General features: G+C 45.9%; 1 protein-coding gene and 1 non-coding gene across 10 annotated transcripts in view; both read left to right on the top strand.

Moving 5' to 3' along the window:
- CUX2 (cut like homeobox 2) overlaps positions 1–24,592 on the top strand; it is a 283,575-nt gene that overhangs the window by 111,824 nt on the left and 147,159 nt on the right. The window lies entirely within an intron of this gene.
- LOC131490677 (small nucleolar RNA U13) lies at positions 18,467–18,570 on the top strand. The gene has a single exon (XR_009251188.1). It is a non-coding gene; the product is annotated as a small nucleolar RNA U13 (small nucleolar RNA).

Below are 24,592 nucleotides of genomic sequence, written 5' to 3'. Positions count from 1 at the left end.
CAGGAATGTCCTCACACCCCTTGGAATCCTCCAGGTAAAGAGGTCAGTGCTCATGTTGGGGAGCAGTATAACCTTCACTTGTTGTGTGATTATGGGCACATAATCTCTTCATCTCTGGTTCTTATTTGGTCATCTAAACAATTGTAACGTCCCTCCTGCCACTGACCGTCAAAGCGTCTGTGTGGTAGGCAAGATAAAGAAATGTCATCACCATGGATATTTCTCTAAGGAAGTGAAGTCTGGCTGTAGCAAGAAACACCAAAGTCAGACTCCAGAAGGAACAGTCTATATAGTGGGTCTCTGGGCAGTTGTGAAATTCCCGTCCCTGGGAGACCCAGTGATCCAGGAAAGGAGCCCCTGGACACCTGGTTCAGCAGCAGGGTTATGTTCAGAAATACTGGCTGTTGAGGTCATTGTTACTGAAATTGTTGCCTTTCAAGCTCTGTGTTGGGGCAAAGCCTCTGGATCCTCCAACGGTGCTCTTCTGTGGCAGTGGGAGGTCCTGGCTTTATCTGATCTATTTCCCCCCCCCCCTCATCTCAAGACCAGCCGGATTGCTTCTCCTTCCTTGGGAGGCTTTTGTATTGTGTCAAAGAAAACCTGATATAAGAAAATCTGTTATACAAAGTGGATAAACAAAGGGATGGCTATAAGCATTGCACAGGCTCATCCATTCCTTCCACAGTGCTTAGCTTCCCAAGGTCATTTCAAAAGGATAAGATTTGAGAAGAATGGTTTCCTATAAGAAACTGCCTACTGTGTTAAAGGCATGGGCCCACCTTCATTCTGCTGAAGGGTTGTTCATAGTTACAAGTCCTAGGTGTCAAAATCAGACAGACTTGGGTTCAGATCTTGACTCTGCTTTGAATTAGCTGTGTGACCTTAGGTAAGTCACTTGACCTCTCTGAACCTCCATTTTCTTAAATGTATAATGGAAGTATGAACAGAGGAGTTGGGAGAAGCAGTGAGGTGGTCTTGGAGCCAAGTCTAGAGTAAATGTCAGTATTTGGCATTTCCAGTAACTTCTCTGTTCTTTTCATCCCTATTCTGGTTCAGCTCCCTGTCCCTCACCTTGCTCCTTGTAGAAAATTTTCTAGTCTTGAAATGGTCTTTGTCAGCTGTGCTTACAAAAGCAGCAGAAGAGTTGGGGTGAGCTGGAAATGTACTCAACAACTTCCGAGCACCCATGTAGGGCTTTAGAGGGGCCCGATTTCCTGAGCAGAGGAGCAAGAACAGCAAGTCCAGGATTGTGTTGATCGGGGACAGTTGGTATGGAGGCAAGTCTCACTTTCCCATCAATACTGTAGATTGAGCTGGCAGCAAAGAGATTTTTGGAGTTTTACTGAGGCTTTTCTTAAAAAAAAAAAAAAGGTTTATAATACAACCTGTCAAACTGAGAAGTCCCTCTTGATACAGAAAAATGTATACAGAAGGTAATTTTAGTTTCCCAGCCATGGTGAAGGCAGGTCTTCAAAAGTAGTCAGCTATCAGCTTTGTGGCTGGGTGTGCCCTCCTCTTTCATATTAATAGGTTTCATCCAGTTGATGGTCTCTATTTACCCACAAAAACAAAAAACAAAACAAAACAAAACCGCCACAGCTAAATATAGCCCCTGCACAGGTAGGCTGAGACGGTCTTAGGAGAACAAGGAGGGCAGGATTAGGGTGGAGATTTTGTGCATAATTGGAATTGTGAGAATTTGCAGTTCTTGTCATACTTGGCTGGGGCTCCAGGGCTGCAGAGATCTCTGAAGTGACCTCAAAAGCTGTGTGACCTTGGGTGGGTTATACCTCCTCTCTGAGCTTCAGTGTTCTCCTCTATAAAGTGGCATCATATCTTTTTATGATGTTTCAGGTTTGACTTCCATGGCTCAGTTTTCCCACCTGGGTACAGTGCCTGAGAAGTGAGTAGGATCGTGTGACACCTGTGGGACATATTTCTCCATTTTCATTTTTTTTTTTTTTATTTTTAAAAAAAATTTTTTTTTCAACGTTTTTTTTTTATTTTTTGGGACAGAGAGAGACAGAGCATGAACGGGGGAGGGGCAGAGAGAGAGGGAGACACAGAATCGGAAACAGGCTCCAGGCTCCGAGCCATCAGCCCAGAGCCTGACGCGGGGCTCGAACTCACGGACCGCGAGATCGTGACCTGGCTGAAGTCGGACGCTTAACCGACTGCGCCACCCAGGCGCCCCCATTTTCATTTTTATCATCTCAAGAAATGAAAGGAGGTATTACATGAAGGGAGATCTTCTTTGTTGGTTGCCAAGCCTTGATTTCTTAGATCCTTAGAATTAAAATTATAACTTAAACCTGTATCTTAGGTACAAATTAGGACTCAGGTGCGCTTAGTTCAATGATTCTCCACCCCCCCCCCATCACACACAGACACACTTGTCTTGGTAGAAGTGTCCTTCCTTCTCTCTTCAAAGGAGACAATCTTTTTTTTTTTTTTTTTTTTTTTTTTTTTAAGTAGGCTCCACACCCAATGTGGGGCTCAAACTCACGAACCTGAGGTCAAGAGGCTCACGCTCTACTGACTGAGCCAGCCAGGCGCTCTGCAAGGGAGACCATCTTTTGTAATTATTAAGTGAGCAGGCTCTGGACACAGATACCTGTGCCTGCCACTTGTTTGATAACCCAGGTTAAGTGTTTTCTTTCTCCAAGTCTCAGTTTCCCTATCTGTAAAAGAGGCATGTTACCATCTCCTTGGGCTAAATGAGATGATAATAAAAATATTTATTGAGGACTTGCTCTCTTTTTGGCCTTGTGCTAAGTAAGCATCATCTAAGTATCTAAGTAAGTATCTAAGAACAGTCCTGTGAGATGGGTACCTATATTATCCTCATCTTTCAGGTGGGGGAAACTGAGGCTCATAGTGGTAAAGTAATTTTTTCCAGGTCACATAGCAAGTACATAGCAGAGTTTAAGTCCCAGCTCTGGGCAATTTCAAAGTCTGGGCCCTTGAGCTCCCCAAGTTATGTGACCTCCTAATAAATGTCAAGGTCTCAGCTCCATGCCTGGTATGTAGTAAGCACCCAGTAAATGTTGGCTGCAGTGACCATGGCAACGGTGGTGATGCTTGGGCAACCTTTGCTTTTGGGGGCAGGGGGACAGAATGTAGGATGGATTTCCCAGCGAGTTCTATCATGGATTCATAAATTTCCATCAGATTTCCAAATGGGAAGTCTCACACTGAGATGAGCCACATGCAAAGTACAGCCTTCCCATCTAGAATAAAAGGGATATATTTATATATACACGCTCACACTTTGGTATCTCAGAAGCCAGGCAGAATATTGTAAAGCAATGTACAATGGCATAAAATATCGTCCCAATTTAATCCATCTATCTAGTGTTCCATCTAATTACTATATTAGAAAAGTCTTCAGACCATGTATTGAACATTATAAATGGGAATAAAATGATTCTGGTAATGGCTTAATAAAACAGGTGAGGTAGCTCCGTCTGTCTGCCTGTATCCTTGGACCATGGCCAGATTGATTTGTCAGGGAAGGGGGAAAAAAAAGAAAGAAAAGAAATGGGCTTGTGTTGTTGCACTTTGGAGATTGTCTCCATTAGGGGCCTTTGATTTTATTCTTGTTTTTCCTTATGAGAAGTGGTTATCGGTTCCTTTTGTTAACAGCAAAATATGTAGAACTGATGGAAAAACTGACAGCAGCCGTTTCATATTTTATAAAGCCGCTCCCAGCTTGTAATTTGCCGGTTGGGATGAATTGAGGAAGTCTGGAACTCCTGGTGAATTTGCAGATGATGGCTGCAGTCTTGTCTGAGGGCATGTGTAACCGTCGGGATTTAGCTGCTCAGAGAAGCCGCAGATGGGGGAGGTAGAGGGAGCCCAGGGTCAAGAAATTATATACCAACCATTTGGAACTAGAGTTCACCAGTCAGAGGAGATCTGGGCCTTTTGTACATCAAACGGTCTTTCTTTGTGCCTAGATAGGTGTTTGCTTTTTCAGAATCTCTGAGGCTTTCAGTATAAATCATAAAATGACTTTCCCTTCTTCTCTCTCTCCAAATGCTCATTGTCTTTATACCTTGAGTCCTTGTTCCCTTTCCTTAAAAGCTGCCATTGCTATTGAGACTTGACACATCTCGGTCTGAATTTGCTCCTGGCTTTGGGGCTGGTAACCAGCAACCAGTGACAGGTGAGCCACACTAGCCATAGTTGTATATCCCTCTCCCCTTCTGAGACACTGCACCATGATGAAGGAGAAAAAAACACCCCTTCCCCCAAGTGCCATGCTTTTTTCCAGCCCCAATCTCTAATTTCTTGCTCCAAGTAGACTAATATGCGGGTGTCGGAGGTTAAATTCCAGTGCACCTAGGAGGTGCCCATCCTTCACAGAGGTCTAGCATTCACACCAGGCGTCATCTGCGTTGTCATGGCTACACGGGCCCAGGACCCCAGAGACGGGAGCGCAGAATTAATGGCAGTCCCGAGTAAAGGATTCCTGTCTTGGCAAGGTTGATGGATTACATTGATGTACCATTTGTCATACTGTAATTGTTCTGGCAAATGTAATACCCACTAGTATAAACATTGTACTGCTTTGCTAATAAAACCCAAAATAGGAAGAGAAAGGATGATACAGTGTTATGCTCACTTAAAGAGACAATGCCTCCTTTCCAAGTTGGAGCCCACTTCTTCTTCCAGAAGCCTCGGCACCTGATGCCTTCTCCATCGATGTGCACACATGCTAAGCAGCTGTCCAGCACCCACCTTCCCAGCATGTGTGGTGTGGCATGTGTGTGCAGACATATTCTCTAAGTCTCCCTCTCTATCAGCATCTCCCGTGATTCCTCTTCTTGAGGGTTTCATCCAGTCCAGCTGGGGACGGACTGATGAGTTATTACTCAAAATCTCCTTGTGTTTCCTTGGTGACTGCCTGGCATCCCTGATGGAGGCTGTTTATCCAAATCGACTTGGCATTCAAGGCTCTGCTCTAGCACAGCCACTGCTTCCGGGAAGTCTTACCTGACCAGCCCACCTTCACTGAGCTCACATCTCTCAGGCCTGTGTGACTCACCTGGTGCCCGTTCTGCCTTATGATCGATCCCTCTCTTTAGATTGTGAGGTCCTTGAAGGGCTATTCCTGTAAGTAATGCACTCAGCTGCAAGTAACTGGAAACTCACCCAGTGATGCCTTAAACTTATGGGTGTATTTTTTTTTTAAGAAACTTCATTTTAGGGCACCTGGGTGGTTCAGTCAAGCGGCTGACTTCAGCTCAGGTCATGATCCTGAGGTTCATGAGTTCAAGCCCCGCATCAGGCTCTCTGCCTCTCTGCTGCTCATGCACACATACTGTGTTTCAAAAATAAACATTAAAAAATGTTTTTAAATAAAAAAATAGAGAAACTTTATTTTTAGAGCCGTTTTTGGTTCACAGAAAAATTGAGCAGAAAGAACAGAGTTCCCATATGCTCTCTGTGCCCCACCCATATGTGTAGTCCCCTCCACATCAGCATTCCTCACCAGAGTGGTGCATTTGTTATACTTGATGAACCTACATTGGCACATCATCACCCCAGATCCACAATTTCCATCAGGGTTCACTCTTGGTGTTGTATATTCTGTATATTTGGGCAAATGTACAATGGCATGTATCTACCATTAGAATATCATATAGAGTATTTTCACCGCCCTAAAAAATCTTGTGTGCTCTGCCTGTTCATCCTTCCCTCCTGCTAACCCCTGACAACCCCTAATCTTTTTACTGTCTCCATGACTTTGCCTTTTCCAGAGTGTCCTATAGTTGGAATCATACAGTATGTAGCCTTTTCAGATTGGCTTCTTTTACTTAATAATATGCCATTAAGTTTCTTCCATGTCTTTACATGACTTGATAGTTTTTGGGTTGGTTTGTTTGTTGTTTTTTTTTGTTTTGTTTTGTTTTTTTAGCACTGAATAATACTCCATTGTCTGGGTACACCACAGTTTATCTACTTACCAACTAAAGGGCACCTTGAGGGTTTGTTTTTCTCACATAACAAAGTTCACAGGTATGCAACCCTCAGTCTTTTCATTCCACCATGTTGGCTTCCCCCTTCACAGCTGTAAGATGGCCTCTTCCCCTCCAGGTCTCATATCTGCAGGCCAGGAAGGAAAAGAAGGCAAGGCCAAAGGGACAGAGGGCAAAAGGTTTTCTTACAGTGAAGATTTTACCTTTGAATTCAGGAAGTTGAGCCCTCTTCAGGGACATCTAATCTTCATCTCGTTGTCCAGGACTCTGATTGGCCACGTGTAGCTGCAAGGAAGGCTGGGAAATGAGACCCTGTAGCTTTCCATTCTCTGGTAGAAGGTGGTGTTATGGTTGAATTTTGTCTCTTCAAAATTCATGTGTTGGAGTCCTAACCCCCAATACCTCAGAATGGGCTATATTTGGAGATAGGTAATTACCTTGACCTAAAAGGTAGTTAAGTTAAAATGAGATCATAGGGGTAAGCCCTAATCCAGTGTGACTGGGGTCTTATAAGGAGAGGAGATTAGGACAAGCATACATGTACAGAGGGAGGATCATGTGAAGACACAGGGGAAAGACAGCTATCTACATGCCAAAGAGAGAGGCCTCAGAGGAAGCCAACACTGCCAACACCTCGATCTAAAACTTCTAGCTTCCAGAATTGTGAGAAAAGAATTTTCTGTTGTTTAAGCCACCCAGTCTGTGGTATTTTGTTGTGGCGGCCCTAGCAAACAAGTGCAGGTGGTAAAGGGGAAGGGGTTTGGAATAACTTTTGGGGGAGCAGTCTATAATGCTTGCCACAGGTGGCTTCTCTTATCATCCCATTTTACAGTCAGGGTCAGTAACAAGTTCAGTGCTACATGGAAGTCTAGTATAATGATTAGAGTTTCGACTCACCCCCTCTGGGTTTGAATCCCAGCTCCACCACTAACAATTCTGTGCAACATTGATAGAATTGCTTCTGCCCCCTGAGGCTCAGTTTTGCTTTCTATAAAATGGGGCTGACAATAGCTCTGGTCTCCCAGGGCTGATATGAGAGTTATAAATGAGGTGAACTATGGGAGTTATCTACAGAGTGCCCAGGGTGTAACAACCATTTAGTCTGTGCTCACAGAGGTGGCATTGGGGCCAGATCTGTCTGATTCCCAGGCCTAGCATTCTGTTTCCCTGGGAAGGTGGCCTGATCAGAGCAGCACAAAAACGCCTGGGATTTATGCCCCCATGATCCACTCACTGTGTCTGTCCCCACAGCCTGAAGTACTTCCACCGTGCTTTCTCTGCCCAGAGAAGCCCCCTCTTCCCTGGCACACCCACATCTGGAGTGAGGGGCTAGGCAGAAGCCTAAGGCCCTCTCACTCTCCCAGCTCTTGATTCCAGCTCTTGGAGGCTGGGGGCCCCGATTCCTAGATCACGTGGAGCCAGGTTTGGTAACAGACCCTGGCATTGAGAGGAGACAGTATGAAAATAGACAATGTGCCCACTTGGAACTGAGCACCTACAAGACTGTCATGGTGGGGGGGGGGGGGTCACCTGGCAGGGGAGTGGGGAGGCATAGCTGCTGGCCTGGAGAAGACCCCTGAGATACTGCAACGAAATGTGTAAAAGGCCCAGGTAGGGGCATCTGGGTGGCTCAGTTGACTAACTGTCCAACTCTTGATTTCAGCTCAGGTCATGACCTCACAGTTCATGGGTTCAGGCCCCACATCAGGGGATTCTCTCTCTCTCTCTCTCTCTCCCTCCCTCCCTCCCTCCCTCCCTCTCTTTCTGCTCCTTCCCTGCTTGTTCTCTTTCTCTCCTCCTGCCCCTACCTCTATCTCAAAATAAATAAATAAATAAACTTAAAAAAAGAAACAAAAGGCCCAGGTAGACATGTCCAGAAAGGTGATATATCCAGTAGGGCTTGGTTAAGTGAGACTTTTGGGTCGTGCAGATCCTTGGACACATTCTCCACCCAGGACCTGATCCTTGGCCTGTCCCTAAAAAGTACTTCTTCCAATTCAGTGGTGCATCTGCTGTGGAAAACAGTATGACAGCTCCTCAAAACATTAAAAATAGAATTACCGTATAATCCAGCAATTCCACTTCTGTATATACACCCAAAAGGATTGAAAGCAGGGACTTGAATAGATATTTCTGCACCCATTTTCATAGCAGCATTGTTTACAATAGCCAAAAGTTAGAAGCATCCTAAGTGTCCATCAACAGATGAATGGATAAACAACTGTGGTCTGTTCATACAGTGGAATATTATACAGCCTTCAAAAGGAAGGCAATCGTGACAAATGTAATATGGATGAGTCTTGAGGACATTAAGCCAAGTATAATAAGCCAGTCGTAAAAGGATAGATACTATACGATTCTGCTGTATCATACTGTATGATAGTCACCCAAAAGGAGGCAAATTCATAGAGACAGAAAGTAGAATGGTGGTTGCCAGGGGCTGGGGAGTCAGTATTTTGTGGGTACTGAGTTTCTGTTTTGCAAGATGAAAAAGTCTTGGAGTTGGATGGTGGTGATGGCTGCACAACTAATGCCATTCAACCGTACACTTAAAAAGGGTTGAAAATGGTAAATTTTATGTTATGTGTATTTTACTACAATAAAAATACTACTGCTTTCGTTACCGCTGCTACTACTGATAATACTAGTGATAATAAATGATGCGGCACTGCCTACTTAACACAGAATATCTCATGGAATCCCCCCAATAACCCTAAGTAGATACTGTTAACAAGGAGTTAAGGACTGTACTGAGGTTCAGAGAGGTTAATACATTTGTCCAAGGTCACACAGCTAGCAAATGGCTGAACTGAGCCTTGAAAACACAGGTCTGTCTGTCCAAAACCCGGTCTCTCAACCATACCTAGACTGCCCCACACTTTGATTAAAGCACAGTTGAACTTGACACTTTTGACATTTTGGGTTGGTTATGTAGCAGCATCCTGGGCTCCCTCCGCTAGATGCCAACAACACACACTTCCCACCCCTCAAAGGGAGATGGCCAAAGATGTCTCCAGATATTACCAAATGTCCCCCATGGGGCAAAGTCACCCCAGTTAAACCCACTGGTTTAACAGGGGCCTCTTGGCAGCACAGAGGATATTGGACAGTTGCCGTCGCTCTCACCAAGGTGGATTCGCCAGCCTGCAAGTAGCAGATGTTCAAGCTGCTGCTCACAGGCTTGTGAGAGCCCACATTTTAAAGCTACATCAGTGGCTGGAAATTAGCTTGTGCACAAAAGATCAATGGGGCAGGGGGGGAGTCATAAATGCTTTCTTTGCCTGTTAAAAATATTTTTTTCACAGGGGACCCCCCCACTGCCTGCACCCCCTCACCCTTAAACTGCCCAGACAGCTTGAACATCCCTTTTGGCATAAGGCTGGCCCACCCTTACTTGTAGCTTGAGCATTGTTCATTTGTAAGATGGTTCATATTAGCAGGAAAATGTCCACACAGGCCTGGGGACGTCCATACATGGTCCATACATACACATAGTGGAATTATAGCCTTTCAGTGAAAGGTGCCAGGACGCTTTGTTGGATGAACAAAGAAAGTGGTAGAATAGGATCCCGTTTTTGAGAATAATTCTACCTATGAATGTACATGTCAGTTGATGCATAGAGAAAAGCCCAGAGTGGACCAGTGGTTTTGTTCCTATCTGTAGCCCCAGTGGCATAGCACACAGTAGGTGCTTAATCATTATTGATAGCTGAATCAGAGTGGAAAGACTGGGCTGTCAAACTTTCTTCTTTGTGTGCTTTTCCATCATTTGAATTTTTTATAGTGAGCGTATATTAACTTGGTGGCTAAAGGAAAAAAAAAAAAAAACAACTTCCCCCAAAGAAAGGAAATTAAAAAAATAAAATTATGCCTTGAACTTGCTTAGCTCTTCCCTTCCTTCTACAGAGCTCAAAACCCACGTGCCCATCTTGCCTGAGCCATGGGAAGAAACAAGCTTGTGCTTTATGGTCCTTGTTTAGTCATGCATGATAACATTGGACTCCTGAAGAAAGCTACTTCTTTATTTATTTCTCTCACTTTGGTTTTTCCCTTGGGCTTTTGAAGGGGGAATAAACCAACAGGCACTGGGTGTGGACAAGAAGGCAGTTAGAGAAGGGGTTGGGCCCTGGAAAATTCAGTCTTGCCGCTGCACCTCAGGTGGGAGGCCGAGGGCCGGACCAAGTGACCTTTAGGTGGGGGAGGGAGCTTCCATTCCTGTGACTTTCTTTCTCTGTGGCTTCAAGATCCTTCCAGAGCTGCCCAAGCACTCGGAGGAGGTGGGGAGCATATGGAGGTCAGAGAGGAAGAACAAGGAATAGATCGGGGGAGGGGGCGGGGGAGCAAGTTTCAGGACCACAAAGAAGAGGGGTGTGTCATCTTTATGTGCACTGATGGAAGAGGGTGAAGAAACACCCCCACCCCCACCCCAGCCTTCTGATTTCCAAATATTCGAAAGGCCTTTGAGTTTATACTGTTGCATCTCAGATGTTTTTTAAAGTTTACAACTGACCCGATTTGTAGAAAAAGATAAACACCCTTCCTATGTTTGGAGTCATATGTAATTTTTATCTCTTGACCTTTAAATGTAAGCAGCAGTAAAATGAAGAACTATTGCAGTCATTTAACACTCTGGCTGTACTAACTGGTTCCTGCCTGAGAACCGTGGTTTTAAATTGGCTAATGCAGAATACTTGCAGAGCTAATAATAATTCAGATTACTCCTGTCAGCTATTCCGGTTTCATGGGTAATTTAGTAGTTGAATAAATTTTTAAAAAAATTCATTCGTTACCATGCACTGTTATGAATCAGTAGATGGTTTACCATTGGCAGCAGTAACTGTAAGAAGATTTAAATTGCTACTGAAAAGGATTTGAGTGAAGGTAATGTTTTATAATGTTCTAAGCCATATGCACTACTTTCAGGCCTCATCAGTTTTACATTGATTCCTAGTGAAGTGTTTAATTGCATCATGAATGCAATATAATTCAGTTCTTTCTGCTAATATGGTATATATCTCAAAGTGATATACAGCACTGACAGGGAGAATTCGCAGTTTCGTCCGGATTTGGGAGGGCAGTGAGAATTGGGCGCCTACTGGATGCATGGAGAGCAGGCGGCAGAGGGGGAGGCTACAGCCTGGTGCCATCTTGCTAAGACTGGGTGGGAGGGGGTGTCATGAGCTTGTGTGGGGAGGGGGAGGCTGTGTTGTCACCAGCCCTCAATGCTGACGGCCAGCCAGAGAGGCGTCTGGTGCGGTAGGCCTTCCCTAGGAGGGCAGGGAGATCTCTTAGTGGGCTTATTAGTCACATAAGGCTGGCCAAGCCCACTCCCGCCGTCATATGCTCATGGATTTTGCCTGGCCATCTCACTGGCCGTTTCTAAGTGGTTATCAAAAATCGGGTTTTCTGGAGCACCTGGGTGGCCCAGTTGGTTAAGCATCTGACTCTTGATTTCAGCTCAGGTCGTGATCTCATGGTTCATGAGTTCAAGCCCCACATCAGGCTCTGCTGACAGTGTGGTGCCTGCTTGAGATTCCCCCTCTCCCTCGCTCTCTGCCCCTCCCACACATGCATGTGCATACTTGCTCATGTTCGCCAGCCTTCTCTCTTCCCTCTCAAAATAAATAAATAAACATTAAAAAATAATTAACACAAATTAGCCTCAGATACTATTGATGGCTGCCTTCAACTGGGAACCACTTGATATCTTGGTTCTGAATTTTTTTTAAAGTATGTTTCAGTGCATTCATTTGCTCAGGCTGCCATAACAAAGTACCACAGACCAGGTAGCTTCAACAACAGAAATTTATTTTCTCACAGTTCTGGAGTTTGAGATCAAGGTGTCAACAGTGTTGATTGCTTCTGAGGGCTCTCTCCTTGGCTTGCAGGTGGCCATCTTTGTGTTCACCAGGCAGTTCTCCTTCTATGCATGTCTGTGTCCAGATTTCCCCTTTCTCTAAGGACATCAGTCATATTGGACTAGGGACCTCATTTTAACTTGATCGCCTCTGTAAAGATCGTATGTCCAAATAAGATCACATTCTGAGGCAATGAGGGTTAGTACTCCAACATAGGAATTTTGGAGGACACAGTTCAGCCCCATAACACCCTGTATAGAAAGAAGGCTTGTGTGTGGTGCGTGTGTGTGTGTGTGTGTGTGTGTGTGTGTGTGTGTGTGTGAGAGAGAGAGAGAGACTGTGGCAGGGTGGATGAGGGCTCTCAGTGAAGGGAACAAGGGAACAGTGCTAACTGCACTCTAATCAGAAGGCTCTTTCTGTCAGCCCCTGTGAATGATGTGAAAGTCAGACTTGCTTGTCACGTCAATCCCTTCTCCAGCAGGACCTTAAAATCAGAGTTCATGCATTTTCAGATATCTGATTATTGTGCAGCCACAAAGCAAACGCCTAGGACCCGGGGCTCCCCCCTCAGCCTGGCGCCTCGATGTAATCAGAGCCTCCTTTTTATCCCCACTCTCGAGGAAGGCCAGCCAGGCCACCTTTTTGATCATCGTAACCTTGATGCAGAAGAATAATTTATCCATGCCCCCGGACAAGGAAATTGCAAAATATTATTTATGAAGGTGAGCCGACACGTCGTAATTCTGGCCCTGCATTTCTGGATGTGGCAGGCCAAGATGGGGGAAATGTGGGTGATGTTTGATAATAAAATGGGACAGTGTACCCATGAGATACAGGTGTGGGAGGAGAAGGGAGTCAGGCATCCCACAAGAGAGATTTCAGGGAATGAGAATTATTCTAGAAGCTGACCCAAACTGCCTTTCCATGGACTCTCAGGTCAGAAGTGGAAGGAGAAAAGTCTCCAGGATATAGAGGCTGGTGTGAGAGGGGATACTGAACAGCACTGTGGGCAGGGAAAGGCACGGGGATCTTCTTTTGAGGATTGTGGCCTTGGTTTGGGGAACTTGGGAGGTTTGCAGTACAGTGATTATGAGCCCTGGTTTTGGAGCTAGCCAGCCTTGAGTTTGAGTCCTGGCTGTCTGTAGCTGTCTTTGTAGTTTTGTGACATTGAGCAAGTTAGGTCACTCTTCTGAACCTGTTTGTTCATCTGTACAATAGGATTAAGAACAAATCAACCCAAGTGTTGCCTCGAGAGTAACATGAGATAATGCAGGTGAAATGTAACTGTCTTTTCAGTGGGCCTGACTCCTTACCTAGCAGCAATTAAGTTGAGTGTCTGAGGATGCAGCTCTGGAGCCAGATAAGCTCTTAGGCCTTAGACCAGTCACTTCATCTCTCTGAACTTGCATTTTCCTCATCTATCAAATGGGCACAAAAAAGGTTACAATTTCCTAGGGCCCTCTTGAGGGTTGAATGACTGAATGGAAGGAGAGCATTTAACAGTGCTTGTCTCATAGTAAATGCTCAGTAAATGTTGGCCATTAATATAAGTTCCTAGGACATAGTTCTTGGCAGTCTTTCTTCTGAGAAGCCGTTCCCAACCTTGACTCGGATTTAGAGGCAGCCTGTCTCCCATCTGCCAATGCTGTCCTGTCGAACAACATGCTTAATTTAAAAATCCAAATGGATTTGCATTCCTTATGATTTGAAAAAGTGCTCTGAGCACTGAGAAGTGCCCCAGAAGGGGGCAGAGTATATGTTCCCCAGGGGAACCACTGCAGCATCTGTCCACCACAGAGGAGATGGCAGACCCCAGCAGACCCCAGCATCTCTGACTGCCCAGCTCACAGACCGGTTGTGGCACCTAAGCACCACGACTCTTAGGCATCAGCCGTGGGAAGTTCAGCCCAGTAAACGTTTTGCAGTCTCTCAGCAATTTGGGGTTCTACCAAATTAGCGTTTGGTATTGAATTAGTATTCATTTTCTCTAATATGATATAAAAGTATAATCACATTAGTGACTTTTATAGCATATTAGATTATACATTTGGAACACGTCCCCGCCTGAAGCAGCTTTAGGCAAAAAAAAAAAAAAAAAAAAAAAAAAAGTCCCGCCAACAACAATAACAAGCAAACCATCTTCCACCCTGGCTCGCAAGCCTGGGCTTTTCCAGCTGGGCTGCAGCAACCTGGATAGAAAATTCTCTGCTCTCTGCCTCCTGGTCCCTACAGAGAAAGAATTTTCATTCCACCGCCATGATTTGTGAAGCATTGAATTTAAGACCTTAATAGTCGTTCCAAATGAATGTTTCTTTAATCCCGGGGCAGAAACGCAGGCTGTGGTTGAGATGTAATTAATAGCACTAATTACTCTTCTCTCCCTCCATCCACTTTTCCTCCTGCCAGCATCCCCGTTCCCCAAGAAACCTGGCAGGAACACCAGAAATATTCACCTTTTGCTCCAAAATGTCCCTGGACAGAGAAACCAGGGCTCACCCCAATCATGGCTCTCTGTTTTGAAAGATTTTCCTTCTGCCTCCCAATGGTTCCTCTAGTTCTGGGACTCCTGGGCCTTCCAGAAGTTTAGATTTTTTAGGACCTGTTTCCAGCCGTCATGGTGACTCAGCCAGTTGTGAAGGGTGATGTCCTAAGGAGGCAGCAGCACATGGCCTGACTTTCCTGAGCATTTTTCTCTGGACTGTAACCTCATTGATGCATTGGTTCAAACATAGATGATGTTGCTTACAGACTCCCCAGGGTGCCTGCCTTCAGAGGGACCCCATCAAACCATTTTTCACTACAAAGAATAAAGGATGAAATTTTGTTTCTACATAAAGAAAGCAAGTAAACTGGTCAGGAGGGCTAAAATGATTTATTTATACATTGCCTCATTCCCAAATAATTGAAGGCTGGGTAGACTTACCCGGATAGGCTTTGAACGTAGGTTGCATCTTGCATGCGAACTCTGAGAATTCAGCTGTAGTAGCTTCCTGGAATGTCACATTGAGAAAGATTCTTAGACCACATTCTGGATCAGCAAAAGAGAGTCTCATTCAGTCTATAAACATCTGATGTGCCAGGCACTGCTGTAGGCACCGGTGCCATTGCCTCCAACTGGGTAGCCAAAATCCCTCCCCTAAAAGATTCACATTCCAGTTGGGAGAAGCTGACAATAGATACCAATAAAGCCAGGTCATGCAGGGCTTGAGCACAGGAGACAGTTGGCACATCCTATTCTAATTGCAATGGAAAGCCATTGGAGGATTTTTAATAGGGAAGTGCCAGTATCTGGTTTATGTTTAAAAGATAAAAGCTTTTTGGGGCGCCTGGGTGGCTCAGTCGGTTGGGCGGCTGACTTCGGTTCAGGTCATGATCTCACGGTCCGTGAGTTCGAGCCCCGCGTCGGGCTCTGTGCTGACAGCTCAGAGCCTAGAGCCTGTTTCAGATTCTGTGTCTCCCTCTCTCTGACCCTCCCCCGTTCATGCTCTGTGTCTGTCTCAAAAATAAATAAACGTTAAAAAAAAATTTAAAAAAGATAAAAGCTTTTTTTTTAAACAATCACTCTGGGAAAGGAGACGGGGGGAGAAGTTAGAAGGTCAGGTTCAAGGTTTTTGCAGGTGTCTGAACAAGGAATGGTGGGGGATGAGTAACAATTGATTTGATTTGAACTCTATTGTAGAGATCCAGCTGACCAAATGGGCAATCCATTAGTAATGTCTGCCACAGACGTGAGAGGTGACAGTGAGCACTTTAATGCTATATTTGCCATCTCTCTAAGTCATTTTTAGGCTGGTGAAGGGAGCTAGAGAGGAAGAAAGGGTCACTCAGAGATAGTAATCCATGGCTTTAGTAACAGCTACAGATATTCCAGGGAAATTTGAAGGAGAATATTCACTGACTGTCCTTGCAGACATTATGGGGAACTTAGGCATAAGATGCCATATTGTCTTAACTAGAGACTGTCCAGGGATCAGTAGAGCAAATGGGACCTTCAAAAGACCGATATTAGACCAAATCCCTGTAGAGATGTGCAGAGGACCAACATGATTCCATAGAGACATACTCAAGGAGGTTCAAAGAGAAGAAGCTAGGCAGAAAGCCATCAGTGGAACCAGTTAATAGGAAAACAGGTTTTAATTATCTCAGGTGAAAACAGAGGATCAGTGACAATCCCCTCTTCTCTCTACCCTACAAATAGGAAGGACTCAGCAGTGTTGGTGGGGGGCAAGAAGATAAATAGCAAATAACCAACTGGAGGCCCCTTTGGGTTGTTTTCTCCTTCTCCTCTTCCCCTTCTCCCACCTCCTCCCCACTCTTCCTCTAAAGCTCTGTCTTCTCTTAAGATCAGACACTTGGCGAAAGTCAGTCATCATGTGATTTAGCAGGGTGAAAAGTCAGCTTGGCATTGGGCAAGGAACTGGATTTGGAGAGGGAAGAGCCACTTGAAAAGCCTGGACCTACATGATGCTGCAAGACTGCAGTATGGGGAGCCCCGTGAATCCTGTTACAAAATATTTTTAAACCATTCAGAATAAGGGAAATTTGGTGAGATTATGATATTGAACAGGGCTCTATGTATAATGTATAACTTTCTATTTTTAAAAAAGGTATGAGGACAGACTTTGTGATTATAGTCCAGTCTCTTCAACATCCATTCCTAGGAAGAGTCTAGAAAAACTGTTAAACTATAGTCTCTGTCCTTGTGCCCTTGATTCTCACAGTTGGCTGTGTGGCTTCAGGAGCATCCAGCCCTAGACAAACTTAATTTCCTTCTTTGACACAGGCTGGCCATGAAGATAGAGGGTGCAGGAAATGGGACCCACATGAGGCCTCTACCCCAGCCCCTTCCCCTCAAGCCTGGAGCGAGTCATGCAGACCCCTGGCTCTCAAACCCAACTGATGTTTGGACCCCTTGCTCCTACCCAGAAAGGTGCTGACAGCACCCACCTGGGAACCCAGCCTGGCCGCTTGAGCCAGAATGCTGGGCCAGCTTGGAGAACCCCTGGAGTATCCTATTTTAAAATACTAATTTTCAAGGATACATTTCTCTATAAGCAATATACACATCATCTTTTAAACTGAGACATTAAAGATGAGCACAGGGTGAAAGGTAAATCTCCTCAACTTGTAGCCCCCTTTTGTCTGCTCCGCATTTATTTGTTTTTCCAGGACTCTTTAACCATAGACAAGCATACAAGTATAGCCCCTTATTAAAATAGAAAAGAGATTAGGGGATTATTCCTTCCTTCCTTCAGTACTTATAAAGTGCCTACTGTATGCTGGGTGCTGAGAATATAGCAATGAACAAAAGAAAAATGGTCTTTCAGGATATGAACAGTCTAGGAGAGGGCTGGGGGGAACTGATGAGAAGCATATAAACAAATAGAATAAAAGAATCACAAATTGTGGTCCTACAAAGCAAATCAACAACGTGCCATGGTAGAGCAGCAGGGGAAGGGGGTATTTAATGGATTATGAAATATAAGGAGTCTGCCATGGAAAGAGGTGTGTGTCTGGATGTGAGGTGTGTTTCCGTGTCTGGGTAGTGTAGGATGTGTCTGGGTACGTGTGTTTTTATCTTTGTGTCTGGGTGTGTGCTTCTTTACCCCTGTGAATATCTGAGTGTCTGGGTTTGTGTGCGTGTCTGCATGTGCACATGTGTGTGGGTCTTATCAGAGAGGGTTGTTCTGGGACTGAGAGCTCTTGTGACCAGAGCCAGTGGAGGTTGGAAGTGCAGGGGGAGAGCAGAGCTACACTTAGCTGTGCAGGCTCCTTAGCTACATGGCGGGGGGGGGGGGGGGGGGGGGCGGTCTGGGTTTTTGACTCAGTACCCACAGAACTGACAGAAGGCCATCCAAAAGCATTATTAGGGATCTCTCTGAAACAGTATTATGGGGGCAAGCACATGGCCTGGAGGAGGCTGGGTGGGGGTGGAGAATGGTTTGGGCTTCACTAAAAGTGGAGGTGATGGGGCTCACTGGTAGGTGATTTAATGTGGCAGAATGGAATGAATGGAAATGCCTCCCGGACTCCTGACCTGAGCATCTGGATGGATGTGCCACCTTTTCCTGAGATGGGGAAGATGCTGGGAGAAAGAGTGAGGAGCAGACAGGAGCCCAGGTTCCTTCTTGGCCATGGCAGATCTGAAATGGCCTCCCAGAGGGATGTCAGTTCTTCAGGGGGTGGGCCATTGGAGTTCAGAGTCCTGTGGCCTGGAATTGAGTCCTGGGCTGGGTCCTTAGAGGACCTGGCCGTGTCCAAGGACCAGCTAGACCACCTTTCCCTGGCTCTGAGGCCCTGAGCAGAGCACCGAAGGCCCCCATCAGTTATGTTAGCACAGCCCTGGGGGGCACTGATGCAAGAAACCATTAGAGGGATGTCTGCTCTGGGGACCTGGCCCCAAACCTTAGCAGCAGGGAGCTGTTTGGAGCTGGGGTATTTGTGGGCCTGGGTCTCCCAGCATCAGAGCTATGGAACAGTAGATCACCTCCCCAGAGGCTGGGACAGGCTTCCCAGAGGCCAGGTTCTGTTACCCTTAGTTCAGAAAGTAAGGGTACATTGCATTGCTAAGATGATCATCTCTTGTGTGCCTTGGTGGAACGTAATCTTTAAAAGCTAGAGCTGATCCTTTCGTAGTTCTTAAGCATGATGATTGGGTGTTCACACTGTTATGTGACACGTGCCTCCCTTAAATCTTGTTAAGACCTTGTCCCATTACCCATCTGACATAAGAAAAAGAAAAAAGCTAAAGCTGCTGAGCATTTTACTGTGTCAGTCCTAACCACCCATAAGCTGAGATGATCCTCACAACAACCCCTAAGGCAAGTTCTGCAATGATTCCCATTATACAGGTCAGGAAACTGAGGCTCAGCAAAGCCGTGGTTGCACAGCAGTGCGTAGACAGGATTTGAAACTAAGCCAGTCTAACCGCAAAGCCCGTTTTCTTAGTTTTCACATGCTGTGCCAAACGCTTGCAGTAAGTTATCTCTTAAAGTCACAGGTACTCTTCAATGGGGTTACCATTGTACCCATTTTGCAGAGGGGGAAACTGAGGCTCAGAGAGAGGAAACACCTGGGTCAGGATCACACAGCTTTTAAGTGGCAGCACCAGAATTTGAACGTAAGAATATAAGAAACCCTGAACTTTCTTTTGAATATGGGACATGCCTCTGACTACCAACCCCTGCCTCCCTCTCTCTACTGGCAGTAAGGTCTCTTATCCCCCCATTCCAAAGTGTCCCAATGACCCACTGAGGGCAGGAGACAAGACTCCATCCTTGGGGCTGCCTCAGCAACTTCCTAGGCAGGGCTTTACAAATTAATGAAAAACATCAGAGGTTCGTGGGCTCCTTAGATTATGATGGGACCTGGTAAGACCCCATCCCAAGAGAGGTGGGTTTATCACTGGAGCTCCTGCCTGGAGCCCTTGGTGGGCAGGGGCTGGCACTCATGTTGGACTTAAGTAGCGTTAAAGCCCCTACTTCTGGGACATGAAGTCTAAGCCAGCTCATGGGGGTTTGGGCCACTCTGTCCACTGGGAGACCCCAGTTCTTTCCATCAGAGCATTGATGGGACAACGCTAAACAGCTCATGAGCAGTGGGGACCCTGTGTGGGATTCACCATTCACTTTAGCATTTATACTTCAGAAAATATGTGTGCACGCATGTGTGGGTGTGTTTCCAATCAGTAGTTGGAAAATCACACCCTGATTTAGAAAATCTACCTACTGAAGCTTCCAGAAGACCCTTGTTTGATTAGCAGAGCTGTTAAGAGTATGGGATTTGGGGTCATGCTACTGAATTCACAACCCAGCTCTGTTGCTTGCTGGCTACCTGGCCTTGAGCTTGACTGCTCTTAACTCTTCAGGTTTTAGTTTTCCCACCTCAATGCATATTTGAAGAAACAAACGAGTGCCTAGAACTGTATCTGGTATAAGCTGTGCACTCAGTTTATGTTAGCTAAGTGCTACAATTGTTGCTGTTGCAGTCTAAAATAAGTTTTTCTGGAAAGGGGCAGATAGTAAACATTTATGCTTTACAGGCCATCTGGTTTTTAACTACTAATCTCTGCCACTGTAACAGGAAAGCAATCATGGACAATATAATATGTACATGTGTAGATGTGGTTTCATCCCAATAAAACTTCCCCGTGACTTATGTATGAACATGGTGGGGAGAAAAGTCATTTTTCTTCTGGGAGAATGCGACCCTGGGAAAGCCAGCCCTGGTGAGAAAGAAGAACACCTCAGAGGGAAGCAGGGCTAAGAGAGAGAAATCAAACCTTGTCAATATTGTTTGCGCTGCTGGATCTAGCCATGCCTGAAGCTACTCCTGCATTGTTCAGATAGGTGAGCAACAGTTTCCCTTTTATGCTTAAGCTACTTTGAGTTGGGATTCTGCTGCTTACAACCAAGAGTCCTAAATTATGTAAGCCTCTGCCCCAGTCGGGTATAACTACTTACCTACTGGTATCTACTGACTCACTCCCACTCTTCCCTGCCAGGATCAAGTTCATGACACTACCCAAGAGCATCCTTTAGTCACAAATATATAACTTTCTTTTCCTGTGGGGGCTTAAATAGTTTCATTTTCAAGGTTACATAATCCTTAGCAAGTAGGTGACTTCATTTACATAAACTTTAGTCCTCTCCTGTAAAATGAAGTTAATCACTGGACCAGTGATTAGGGTGTGTTAAAAGGGTTAATATTTATAAATGCTTGGAACGGTCCCTTGTACCTACTAAGTACTACCTAAGTATCTGCTGTTGCTACTACCTGGAAATGGAGCTCACAGATTCTAGGCATTTTCCTGACAGATGAAGGAGACTATCAGGCAGGGCTTGGTCTTTCCATATTCCCAGCACCGGTGCAGGCCTGGTATTGAGTGGGCACTTGGTATTTGTTGAATAAGAGTTAGAACAAGACAAGGCAGTCATGGAGAGTGGAAGTGAGAGACCCGCATGGATTGCGGCAAACTCGGAGGTGTTTGTGATTAGGAGTCAAGCTATAATTGCTTCGGGGATTTATAAAACCTTGAGACACGGAGGAATGTTAGGGGATGCACAAGCAATTTAGGGATTTGAGTGTTTGGGATTTAGGCCTTAGCTACTTAAAGTGTGGTCCACCACGAACCAGTATCAGCATCACTTGAATGCCTGTTGAGAAATGCAGGGACTCGGCCCCACACCGGACCTCTGGAATCAGAATCTGCACTTCGACAAGATCCTGGGTGATTCTCGTGTGCATTAAAGTTTGAGAAGTGGAGAGGACAGGCAGATGCTGCGGACGTGGTCCCTGTGTCTTGAGGGGCTGCTTATGGAGGTGAGGATGTGGGGCATGTGGGCCTGTCAGCTGTTTTGTTAGGAATGCATGCTGGCCTCTGCCGTTTGGCACAGTGGGTCACACCTGCCCAGACACACTGCTGGCCCAGTAAGTGGACTCTGACGTTGCCTCACAGTGGTTTGAGAAAACTACCACCCAGCTTCACTTCTTAAAAGTAAAATGAAAGGTTCCTTGTCCTTCACTCAAACAGTCCCTGCTTTGTAGGCTGGCTAACTTTGTGCAAACAGTAACAGCAATCAGTGATACGTAGCTTGGGATATCATACATGATGTGATTTCTTTTTCCTGATCCTCTTTTATCAACTTAATCCTGATGAAATGTGGATGACTTTTTAAAAATCTTCTAAAGGTGTCTGGATGTCTGTGGTGGGGAGGTCATGGCGGGGGCCAGGTCAGGGTGGGCACGGTGGGTGTGACTGCAGGAGGATCCGCAGAACCAGAGCAGAGACACCTCACCAGGAAAGTGGCCTCCAGATTGAACAGAGGTGGGCACAGGTTTGAGGGGGAGGACACACACTCACTATCACCCATCTTTACCAAAAAGTGAGTATTGTGCTAAACGAAGGTTGGGGGCTGGGCCACGTGCAGAGAGCGAGCTTCGAAATCCACATGACCTGGGTCCAAATCATAGTGCTGCTGCAGCCTGCTGACTGTGTCATCTCAGGCAAGGAAGTTTGTGTCTCTGAGCCTTGCTATCCTTGTCTAGAAAATGGAGCTAAAATATCGCTGACCTCATAGGGGATGTAGAGTCAGTGAATGCAGTGGTGACCAGAGCTGGCTGATAAGAACCAGCTGTTCTTCCCAGTTCTAGGTGTAGGGTGACGTCACACTGGGAGCTAGAAGTTGACCATGGTAGAAGAATTTACACACGGGAATGGTACACATCATTTCCATCATGTAACAAGCTACAATACAGCTTGTTAAATGACAAGATGTATTTAAATTGCTATGCGCAATGCTTGGTAGTAGTGGTTATTACTATTATTAATTATAGAACCACAGGGCGCCTCCTTGGCTCAGTTAAGCATCCACCTTTGGCTCAGGTCACGATCTCACAGCTCATGAGTTCGAGCCCCACATGGGGCTCTGTGCTGACAGCTCAGAGCCTGGAACCTGCTTCAGATTCTGTCTCTGTATGTCTCTGTTCCTCTCCTGCTTGTGCTCTCTCTCTCTCTCTGTCAAAAATAAACACTAAGAAATTTAATTATAGGACCCTAATATTATATAAATATTAGGGTGGTTTCATGATTGGACATTCCATGTGTTGACTCTGCATTTATTTTAACTGCTTGGAGGCCTTTTCTGCTAATCCTCTGGTCCCTAGCCCTGTCCTGGGTAGCTGATACTATTAGTTAGCTGAGTTCCAGATAGATGAAGTATCTTACAGCTGCCCCAAATGAACATTTATTGAGCATGGACTAAATGCCAGTTGTTAGGAAAGCACTTTTCATATATGATCTCATTTAATCCCCCAGCAACTCTGTGAGGCAGAAACTGTTATAAATCGCACTGTGTAGGCACAGATGGGGCTCATAGAAGTTAGGTGACTTGCCCCAGGTTGCACAGCTGCTCAGTTGAAGGTGCCGGGCTTTGAACCCACGCATTTAACTCCGGAGGCTGTGATTTCAGCAGGTAGATCCTAGAGGTTAAATGTGGTGGGGGCAGGTGCTTGGGTCCTTGGGGTGTGGACCCTCCTTCTTGCTGGGAGGCTTTGGGGATGGGGGTGGGCAGGGTCGAGAAGTCCTGACTGTGTCCGCTTGGCTGATGGCAAACAGTCCGATTTTACTAGATGTGTGCAGGCCGGGTTCTGATTGGCAAGAGGATGTCTCTGTTGGAAGGGAATCTTGGCCACTTGCCTCTTGGCAGCAGGCTCTTGGCTACCACGTGGGCTGCCATGCTGAGGCAGTGAGAATTATTCGGCAACCTTGCCTGGGATAGTTTACAGTGGGCCGGGGGCTCTGCCAGTCTCTCAGACAGGCTGGCAGAGAGAGCAGGAAAGTGAGCGCTGCCACAGAGAAGCCCACACTCAGCTTCTTCGCTGTTCTTCTGCCCCTGTCTGTCTCCATCTCTTGCCATCCCTCAGCCTCTCCCTCTGCCAGGACTTAAGGAGCCAGTAGTACGACAGGTGGTTTGGCAGCAAGGGAAACGACGTCTCCTGTCCCCCACAGGCCTGCATTCCCTCAGCTCTACTAAAACTTGAGGCCTTTTGCTTCCACGGCTCCCAGTTTGCCTGAAGATGAAGTTCAAACTCCTTGCTTTGGCTTGAAGACTTCTCATGGTATGACCCCTGCCCCCCGGTTCTTCATCATGCCTCCACAGGAGAGACTCAACTTCTTGTGTTTTCACAGTGTCTAGCCCAGAGCTCACTCAGAACATGTGGTTGAACTTGACTTACTTTGGGATTTGCATTCCTCGCCATGACTGTGTCTTAAGGCTGATTTTTCACATGCCAAGTGCTATGCAAGCTTCTAAATATTTTCTGTTCATATCTCATTGACTCATAACCTCACAGGTAGGCCCTGTTTTTCCCCCCATTTTACAGAGTAGGAAACTGTGGCACTGAGAGATTTAAATTACATGACCAAGATCATCCAGCTAGGACATGGCAGTGATAGATTTGAACCCAAGTCAGTCCAGAGCTCAAGCAGGCTCGAGTGGGATTTTCCTTAAACCACTTTGTGAGAGCCTGTCACCAGTTCAGTGTTATCACCCCCATCCCCGGCGGCCTTGTCAGCACAACAGCCCGCTTTGCTGGCTCCTCACATCGCCCTAGCTCTGCTGTGTCTACACACCCTTGATGAATTAACCTTGGCAATGCCAGCCTTGCCTTGTCACACCAATAAAGTTAGTGCTTCAGAGAACTAGGTTGTGGAAGGTATAATGTACCCCTCTCTCTACCTGTCTCTTTTTTCCTGCAGATTCCAAGGTTCCTTGGATGTTTAGGAGAAGAGCCAGAATGTTCCTTATGGGAGTAGGGTGGGTGTGGAAACAGGAGAGACCCCTGCATTGGTTCCTTCTAAGGGAGACCTCCTCCTTTGGGGAGACCCAAATCTCATTCCATCTGTCGAGGGTGGCCTGTGTGACTCTGCTCACCAGGGGCTTGATTGTCTCAGCATGCCCCCACATTGCTCAACAACAGGATGACATTCCTGTACCAAGGCAGAGGGGAGTCGGATTGCGTTAGCAATTCTCCATCAGACTGTGTCATATTCGGATTGTATTGTATTAGGAGTTGTTTCCACTAATGTGATGAGAACGTTGCTAATCTGAGAAGACTCCTGCATTGTATTAGGGAAAACAAATATTAATGTGATGCGATGGGAAGTGGCTAATAAGAAACTAAGTTGCTAATATGACACGATGGATCGGTGGGAGGAATTTGGGTCGGGTGCTTGTACTTTTCTGGAAT

This window comes from Neofelis nebulosa, chromosome 11 (genome assembly GCF_028018385.1).
Source record: "Neofelis nebulosa isolate mNeoNeb1 chromosome 11, mNeoNeb1.pri, whole genome shotgun sequence".
NCBI lineage: Eukaryota > Metazoa > Chordata > Mammalia > Carnivora > Felidae > Neofelis > Neofelis nebulosa.
The sequence above is the reverse complement of the archived record's forward strand: the minus strand, read 5'-3'. Positions and strand labels throughout refer to the sequence as shown.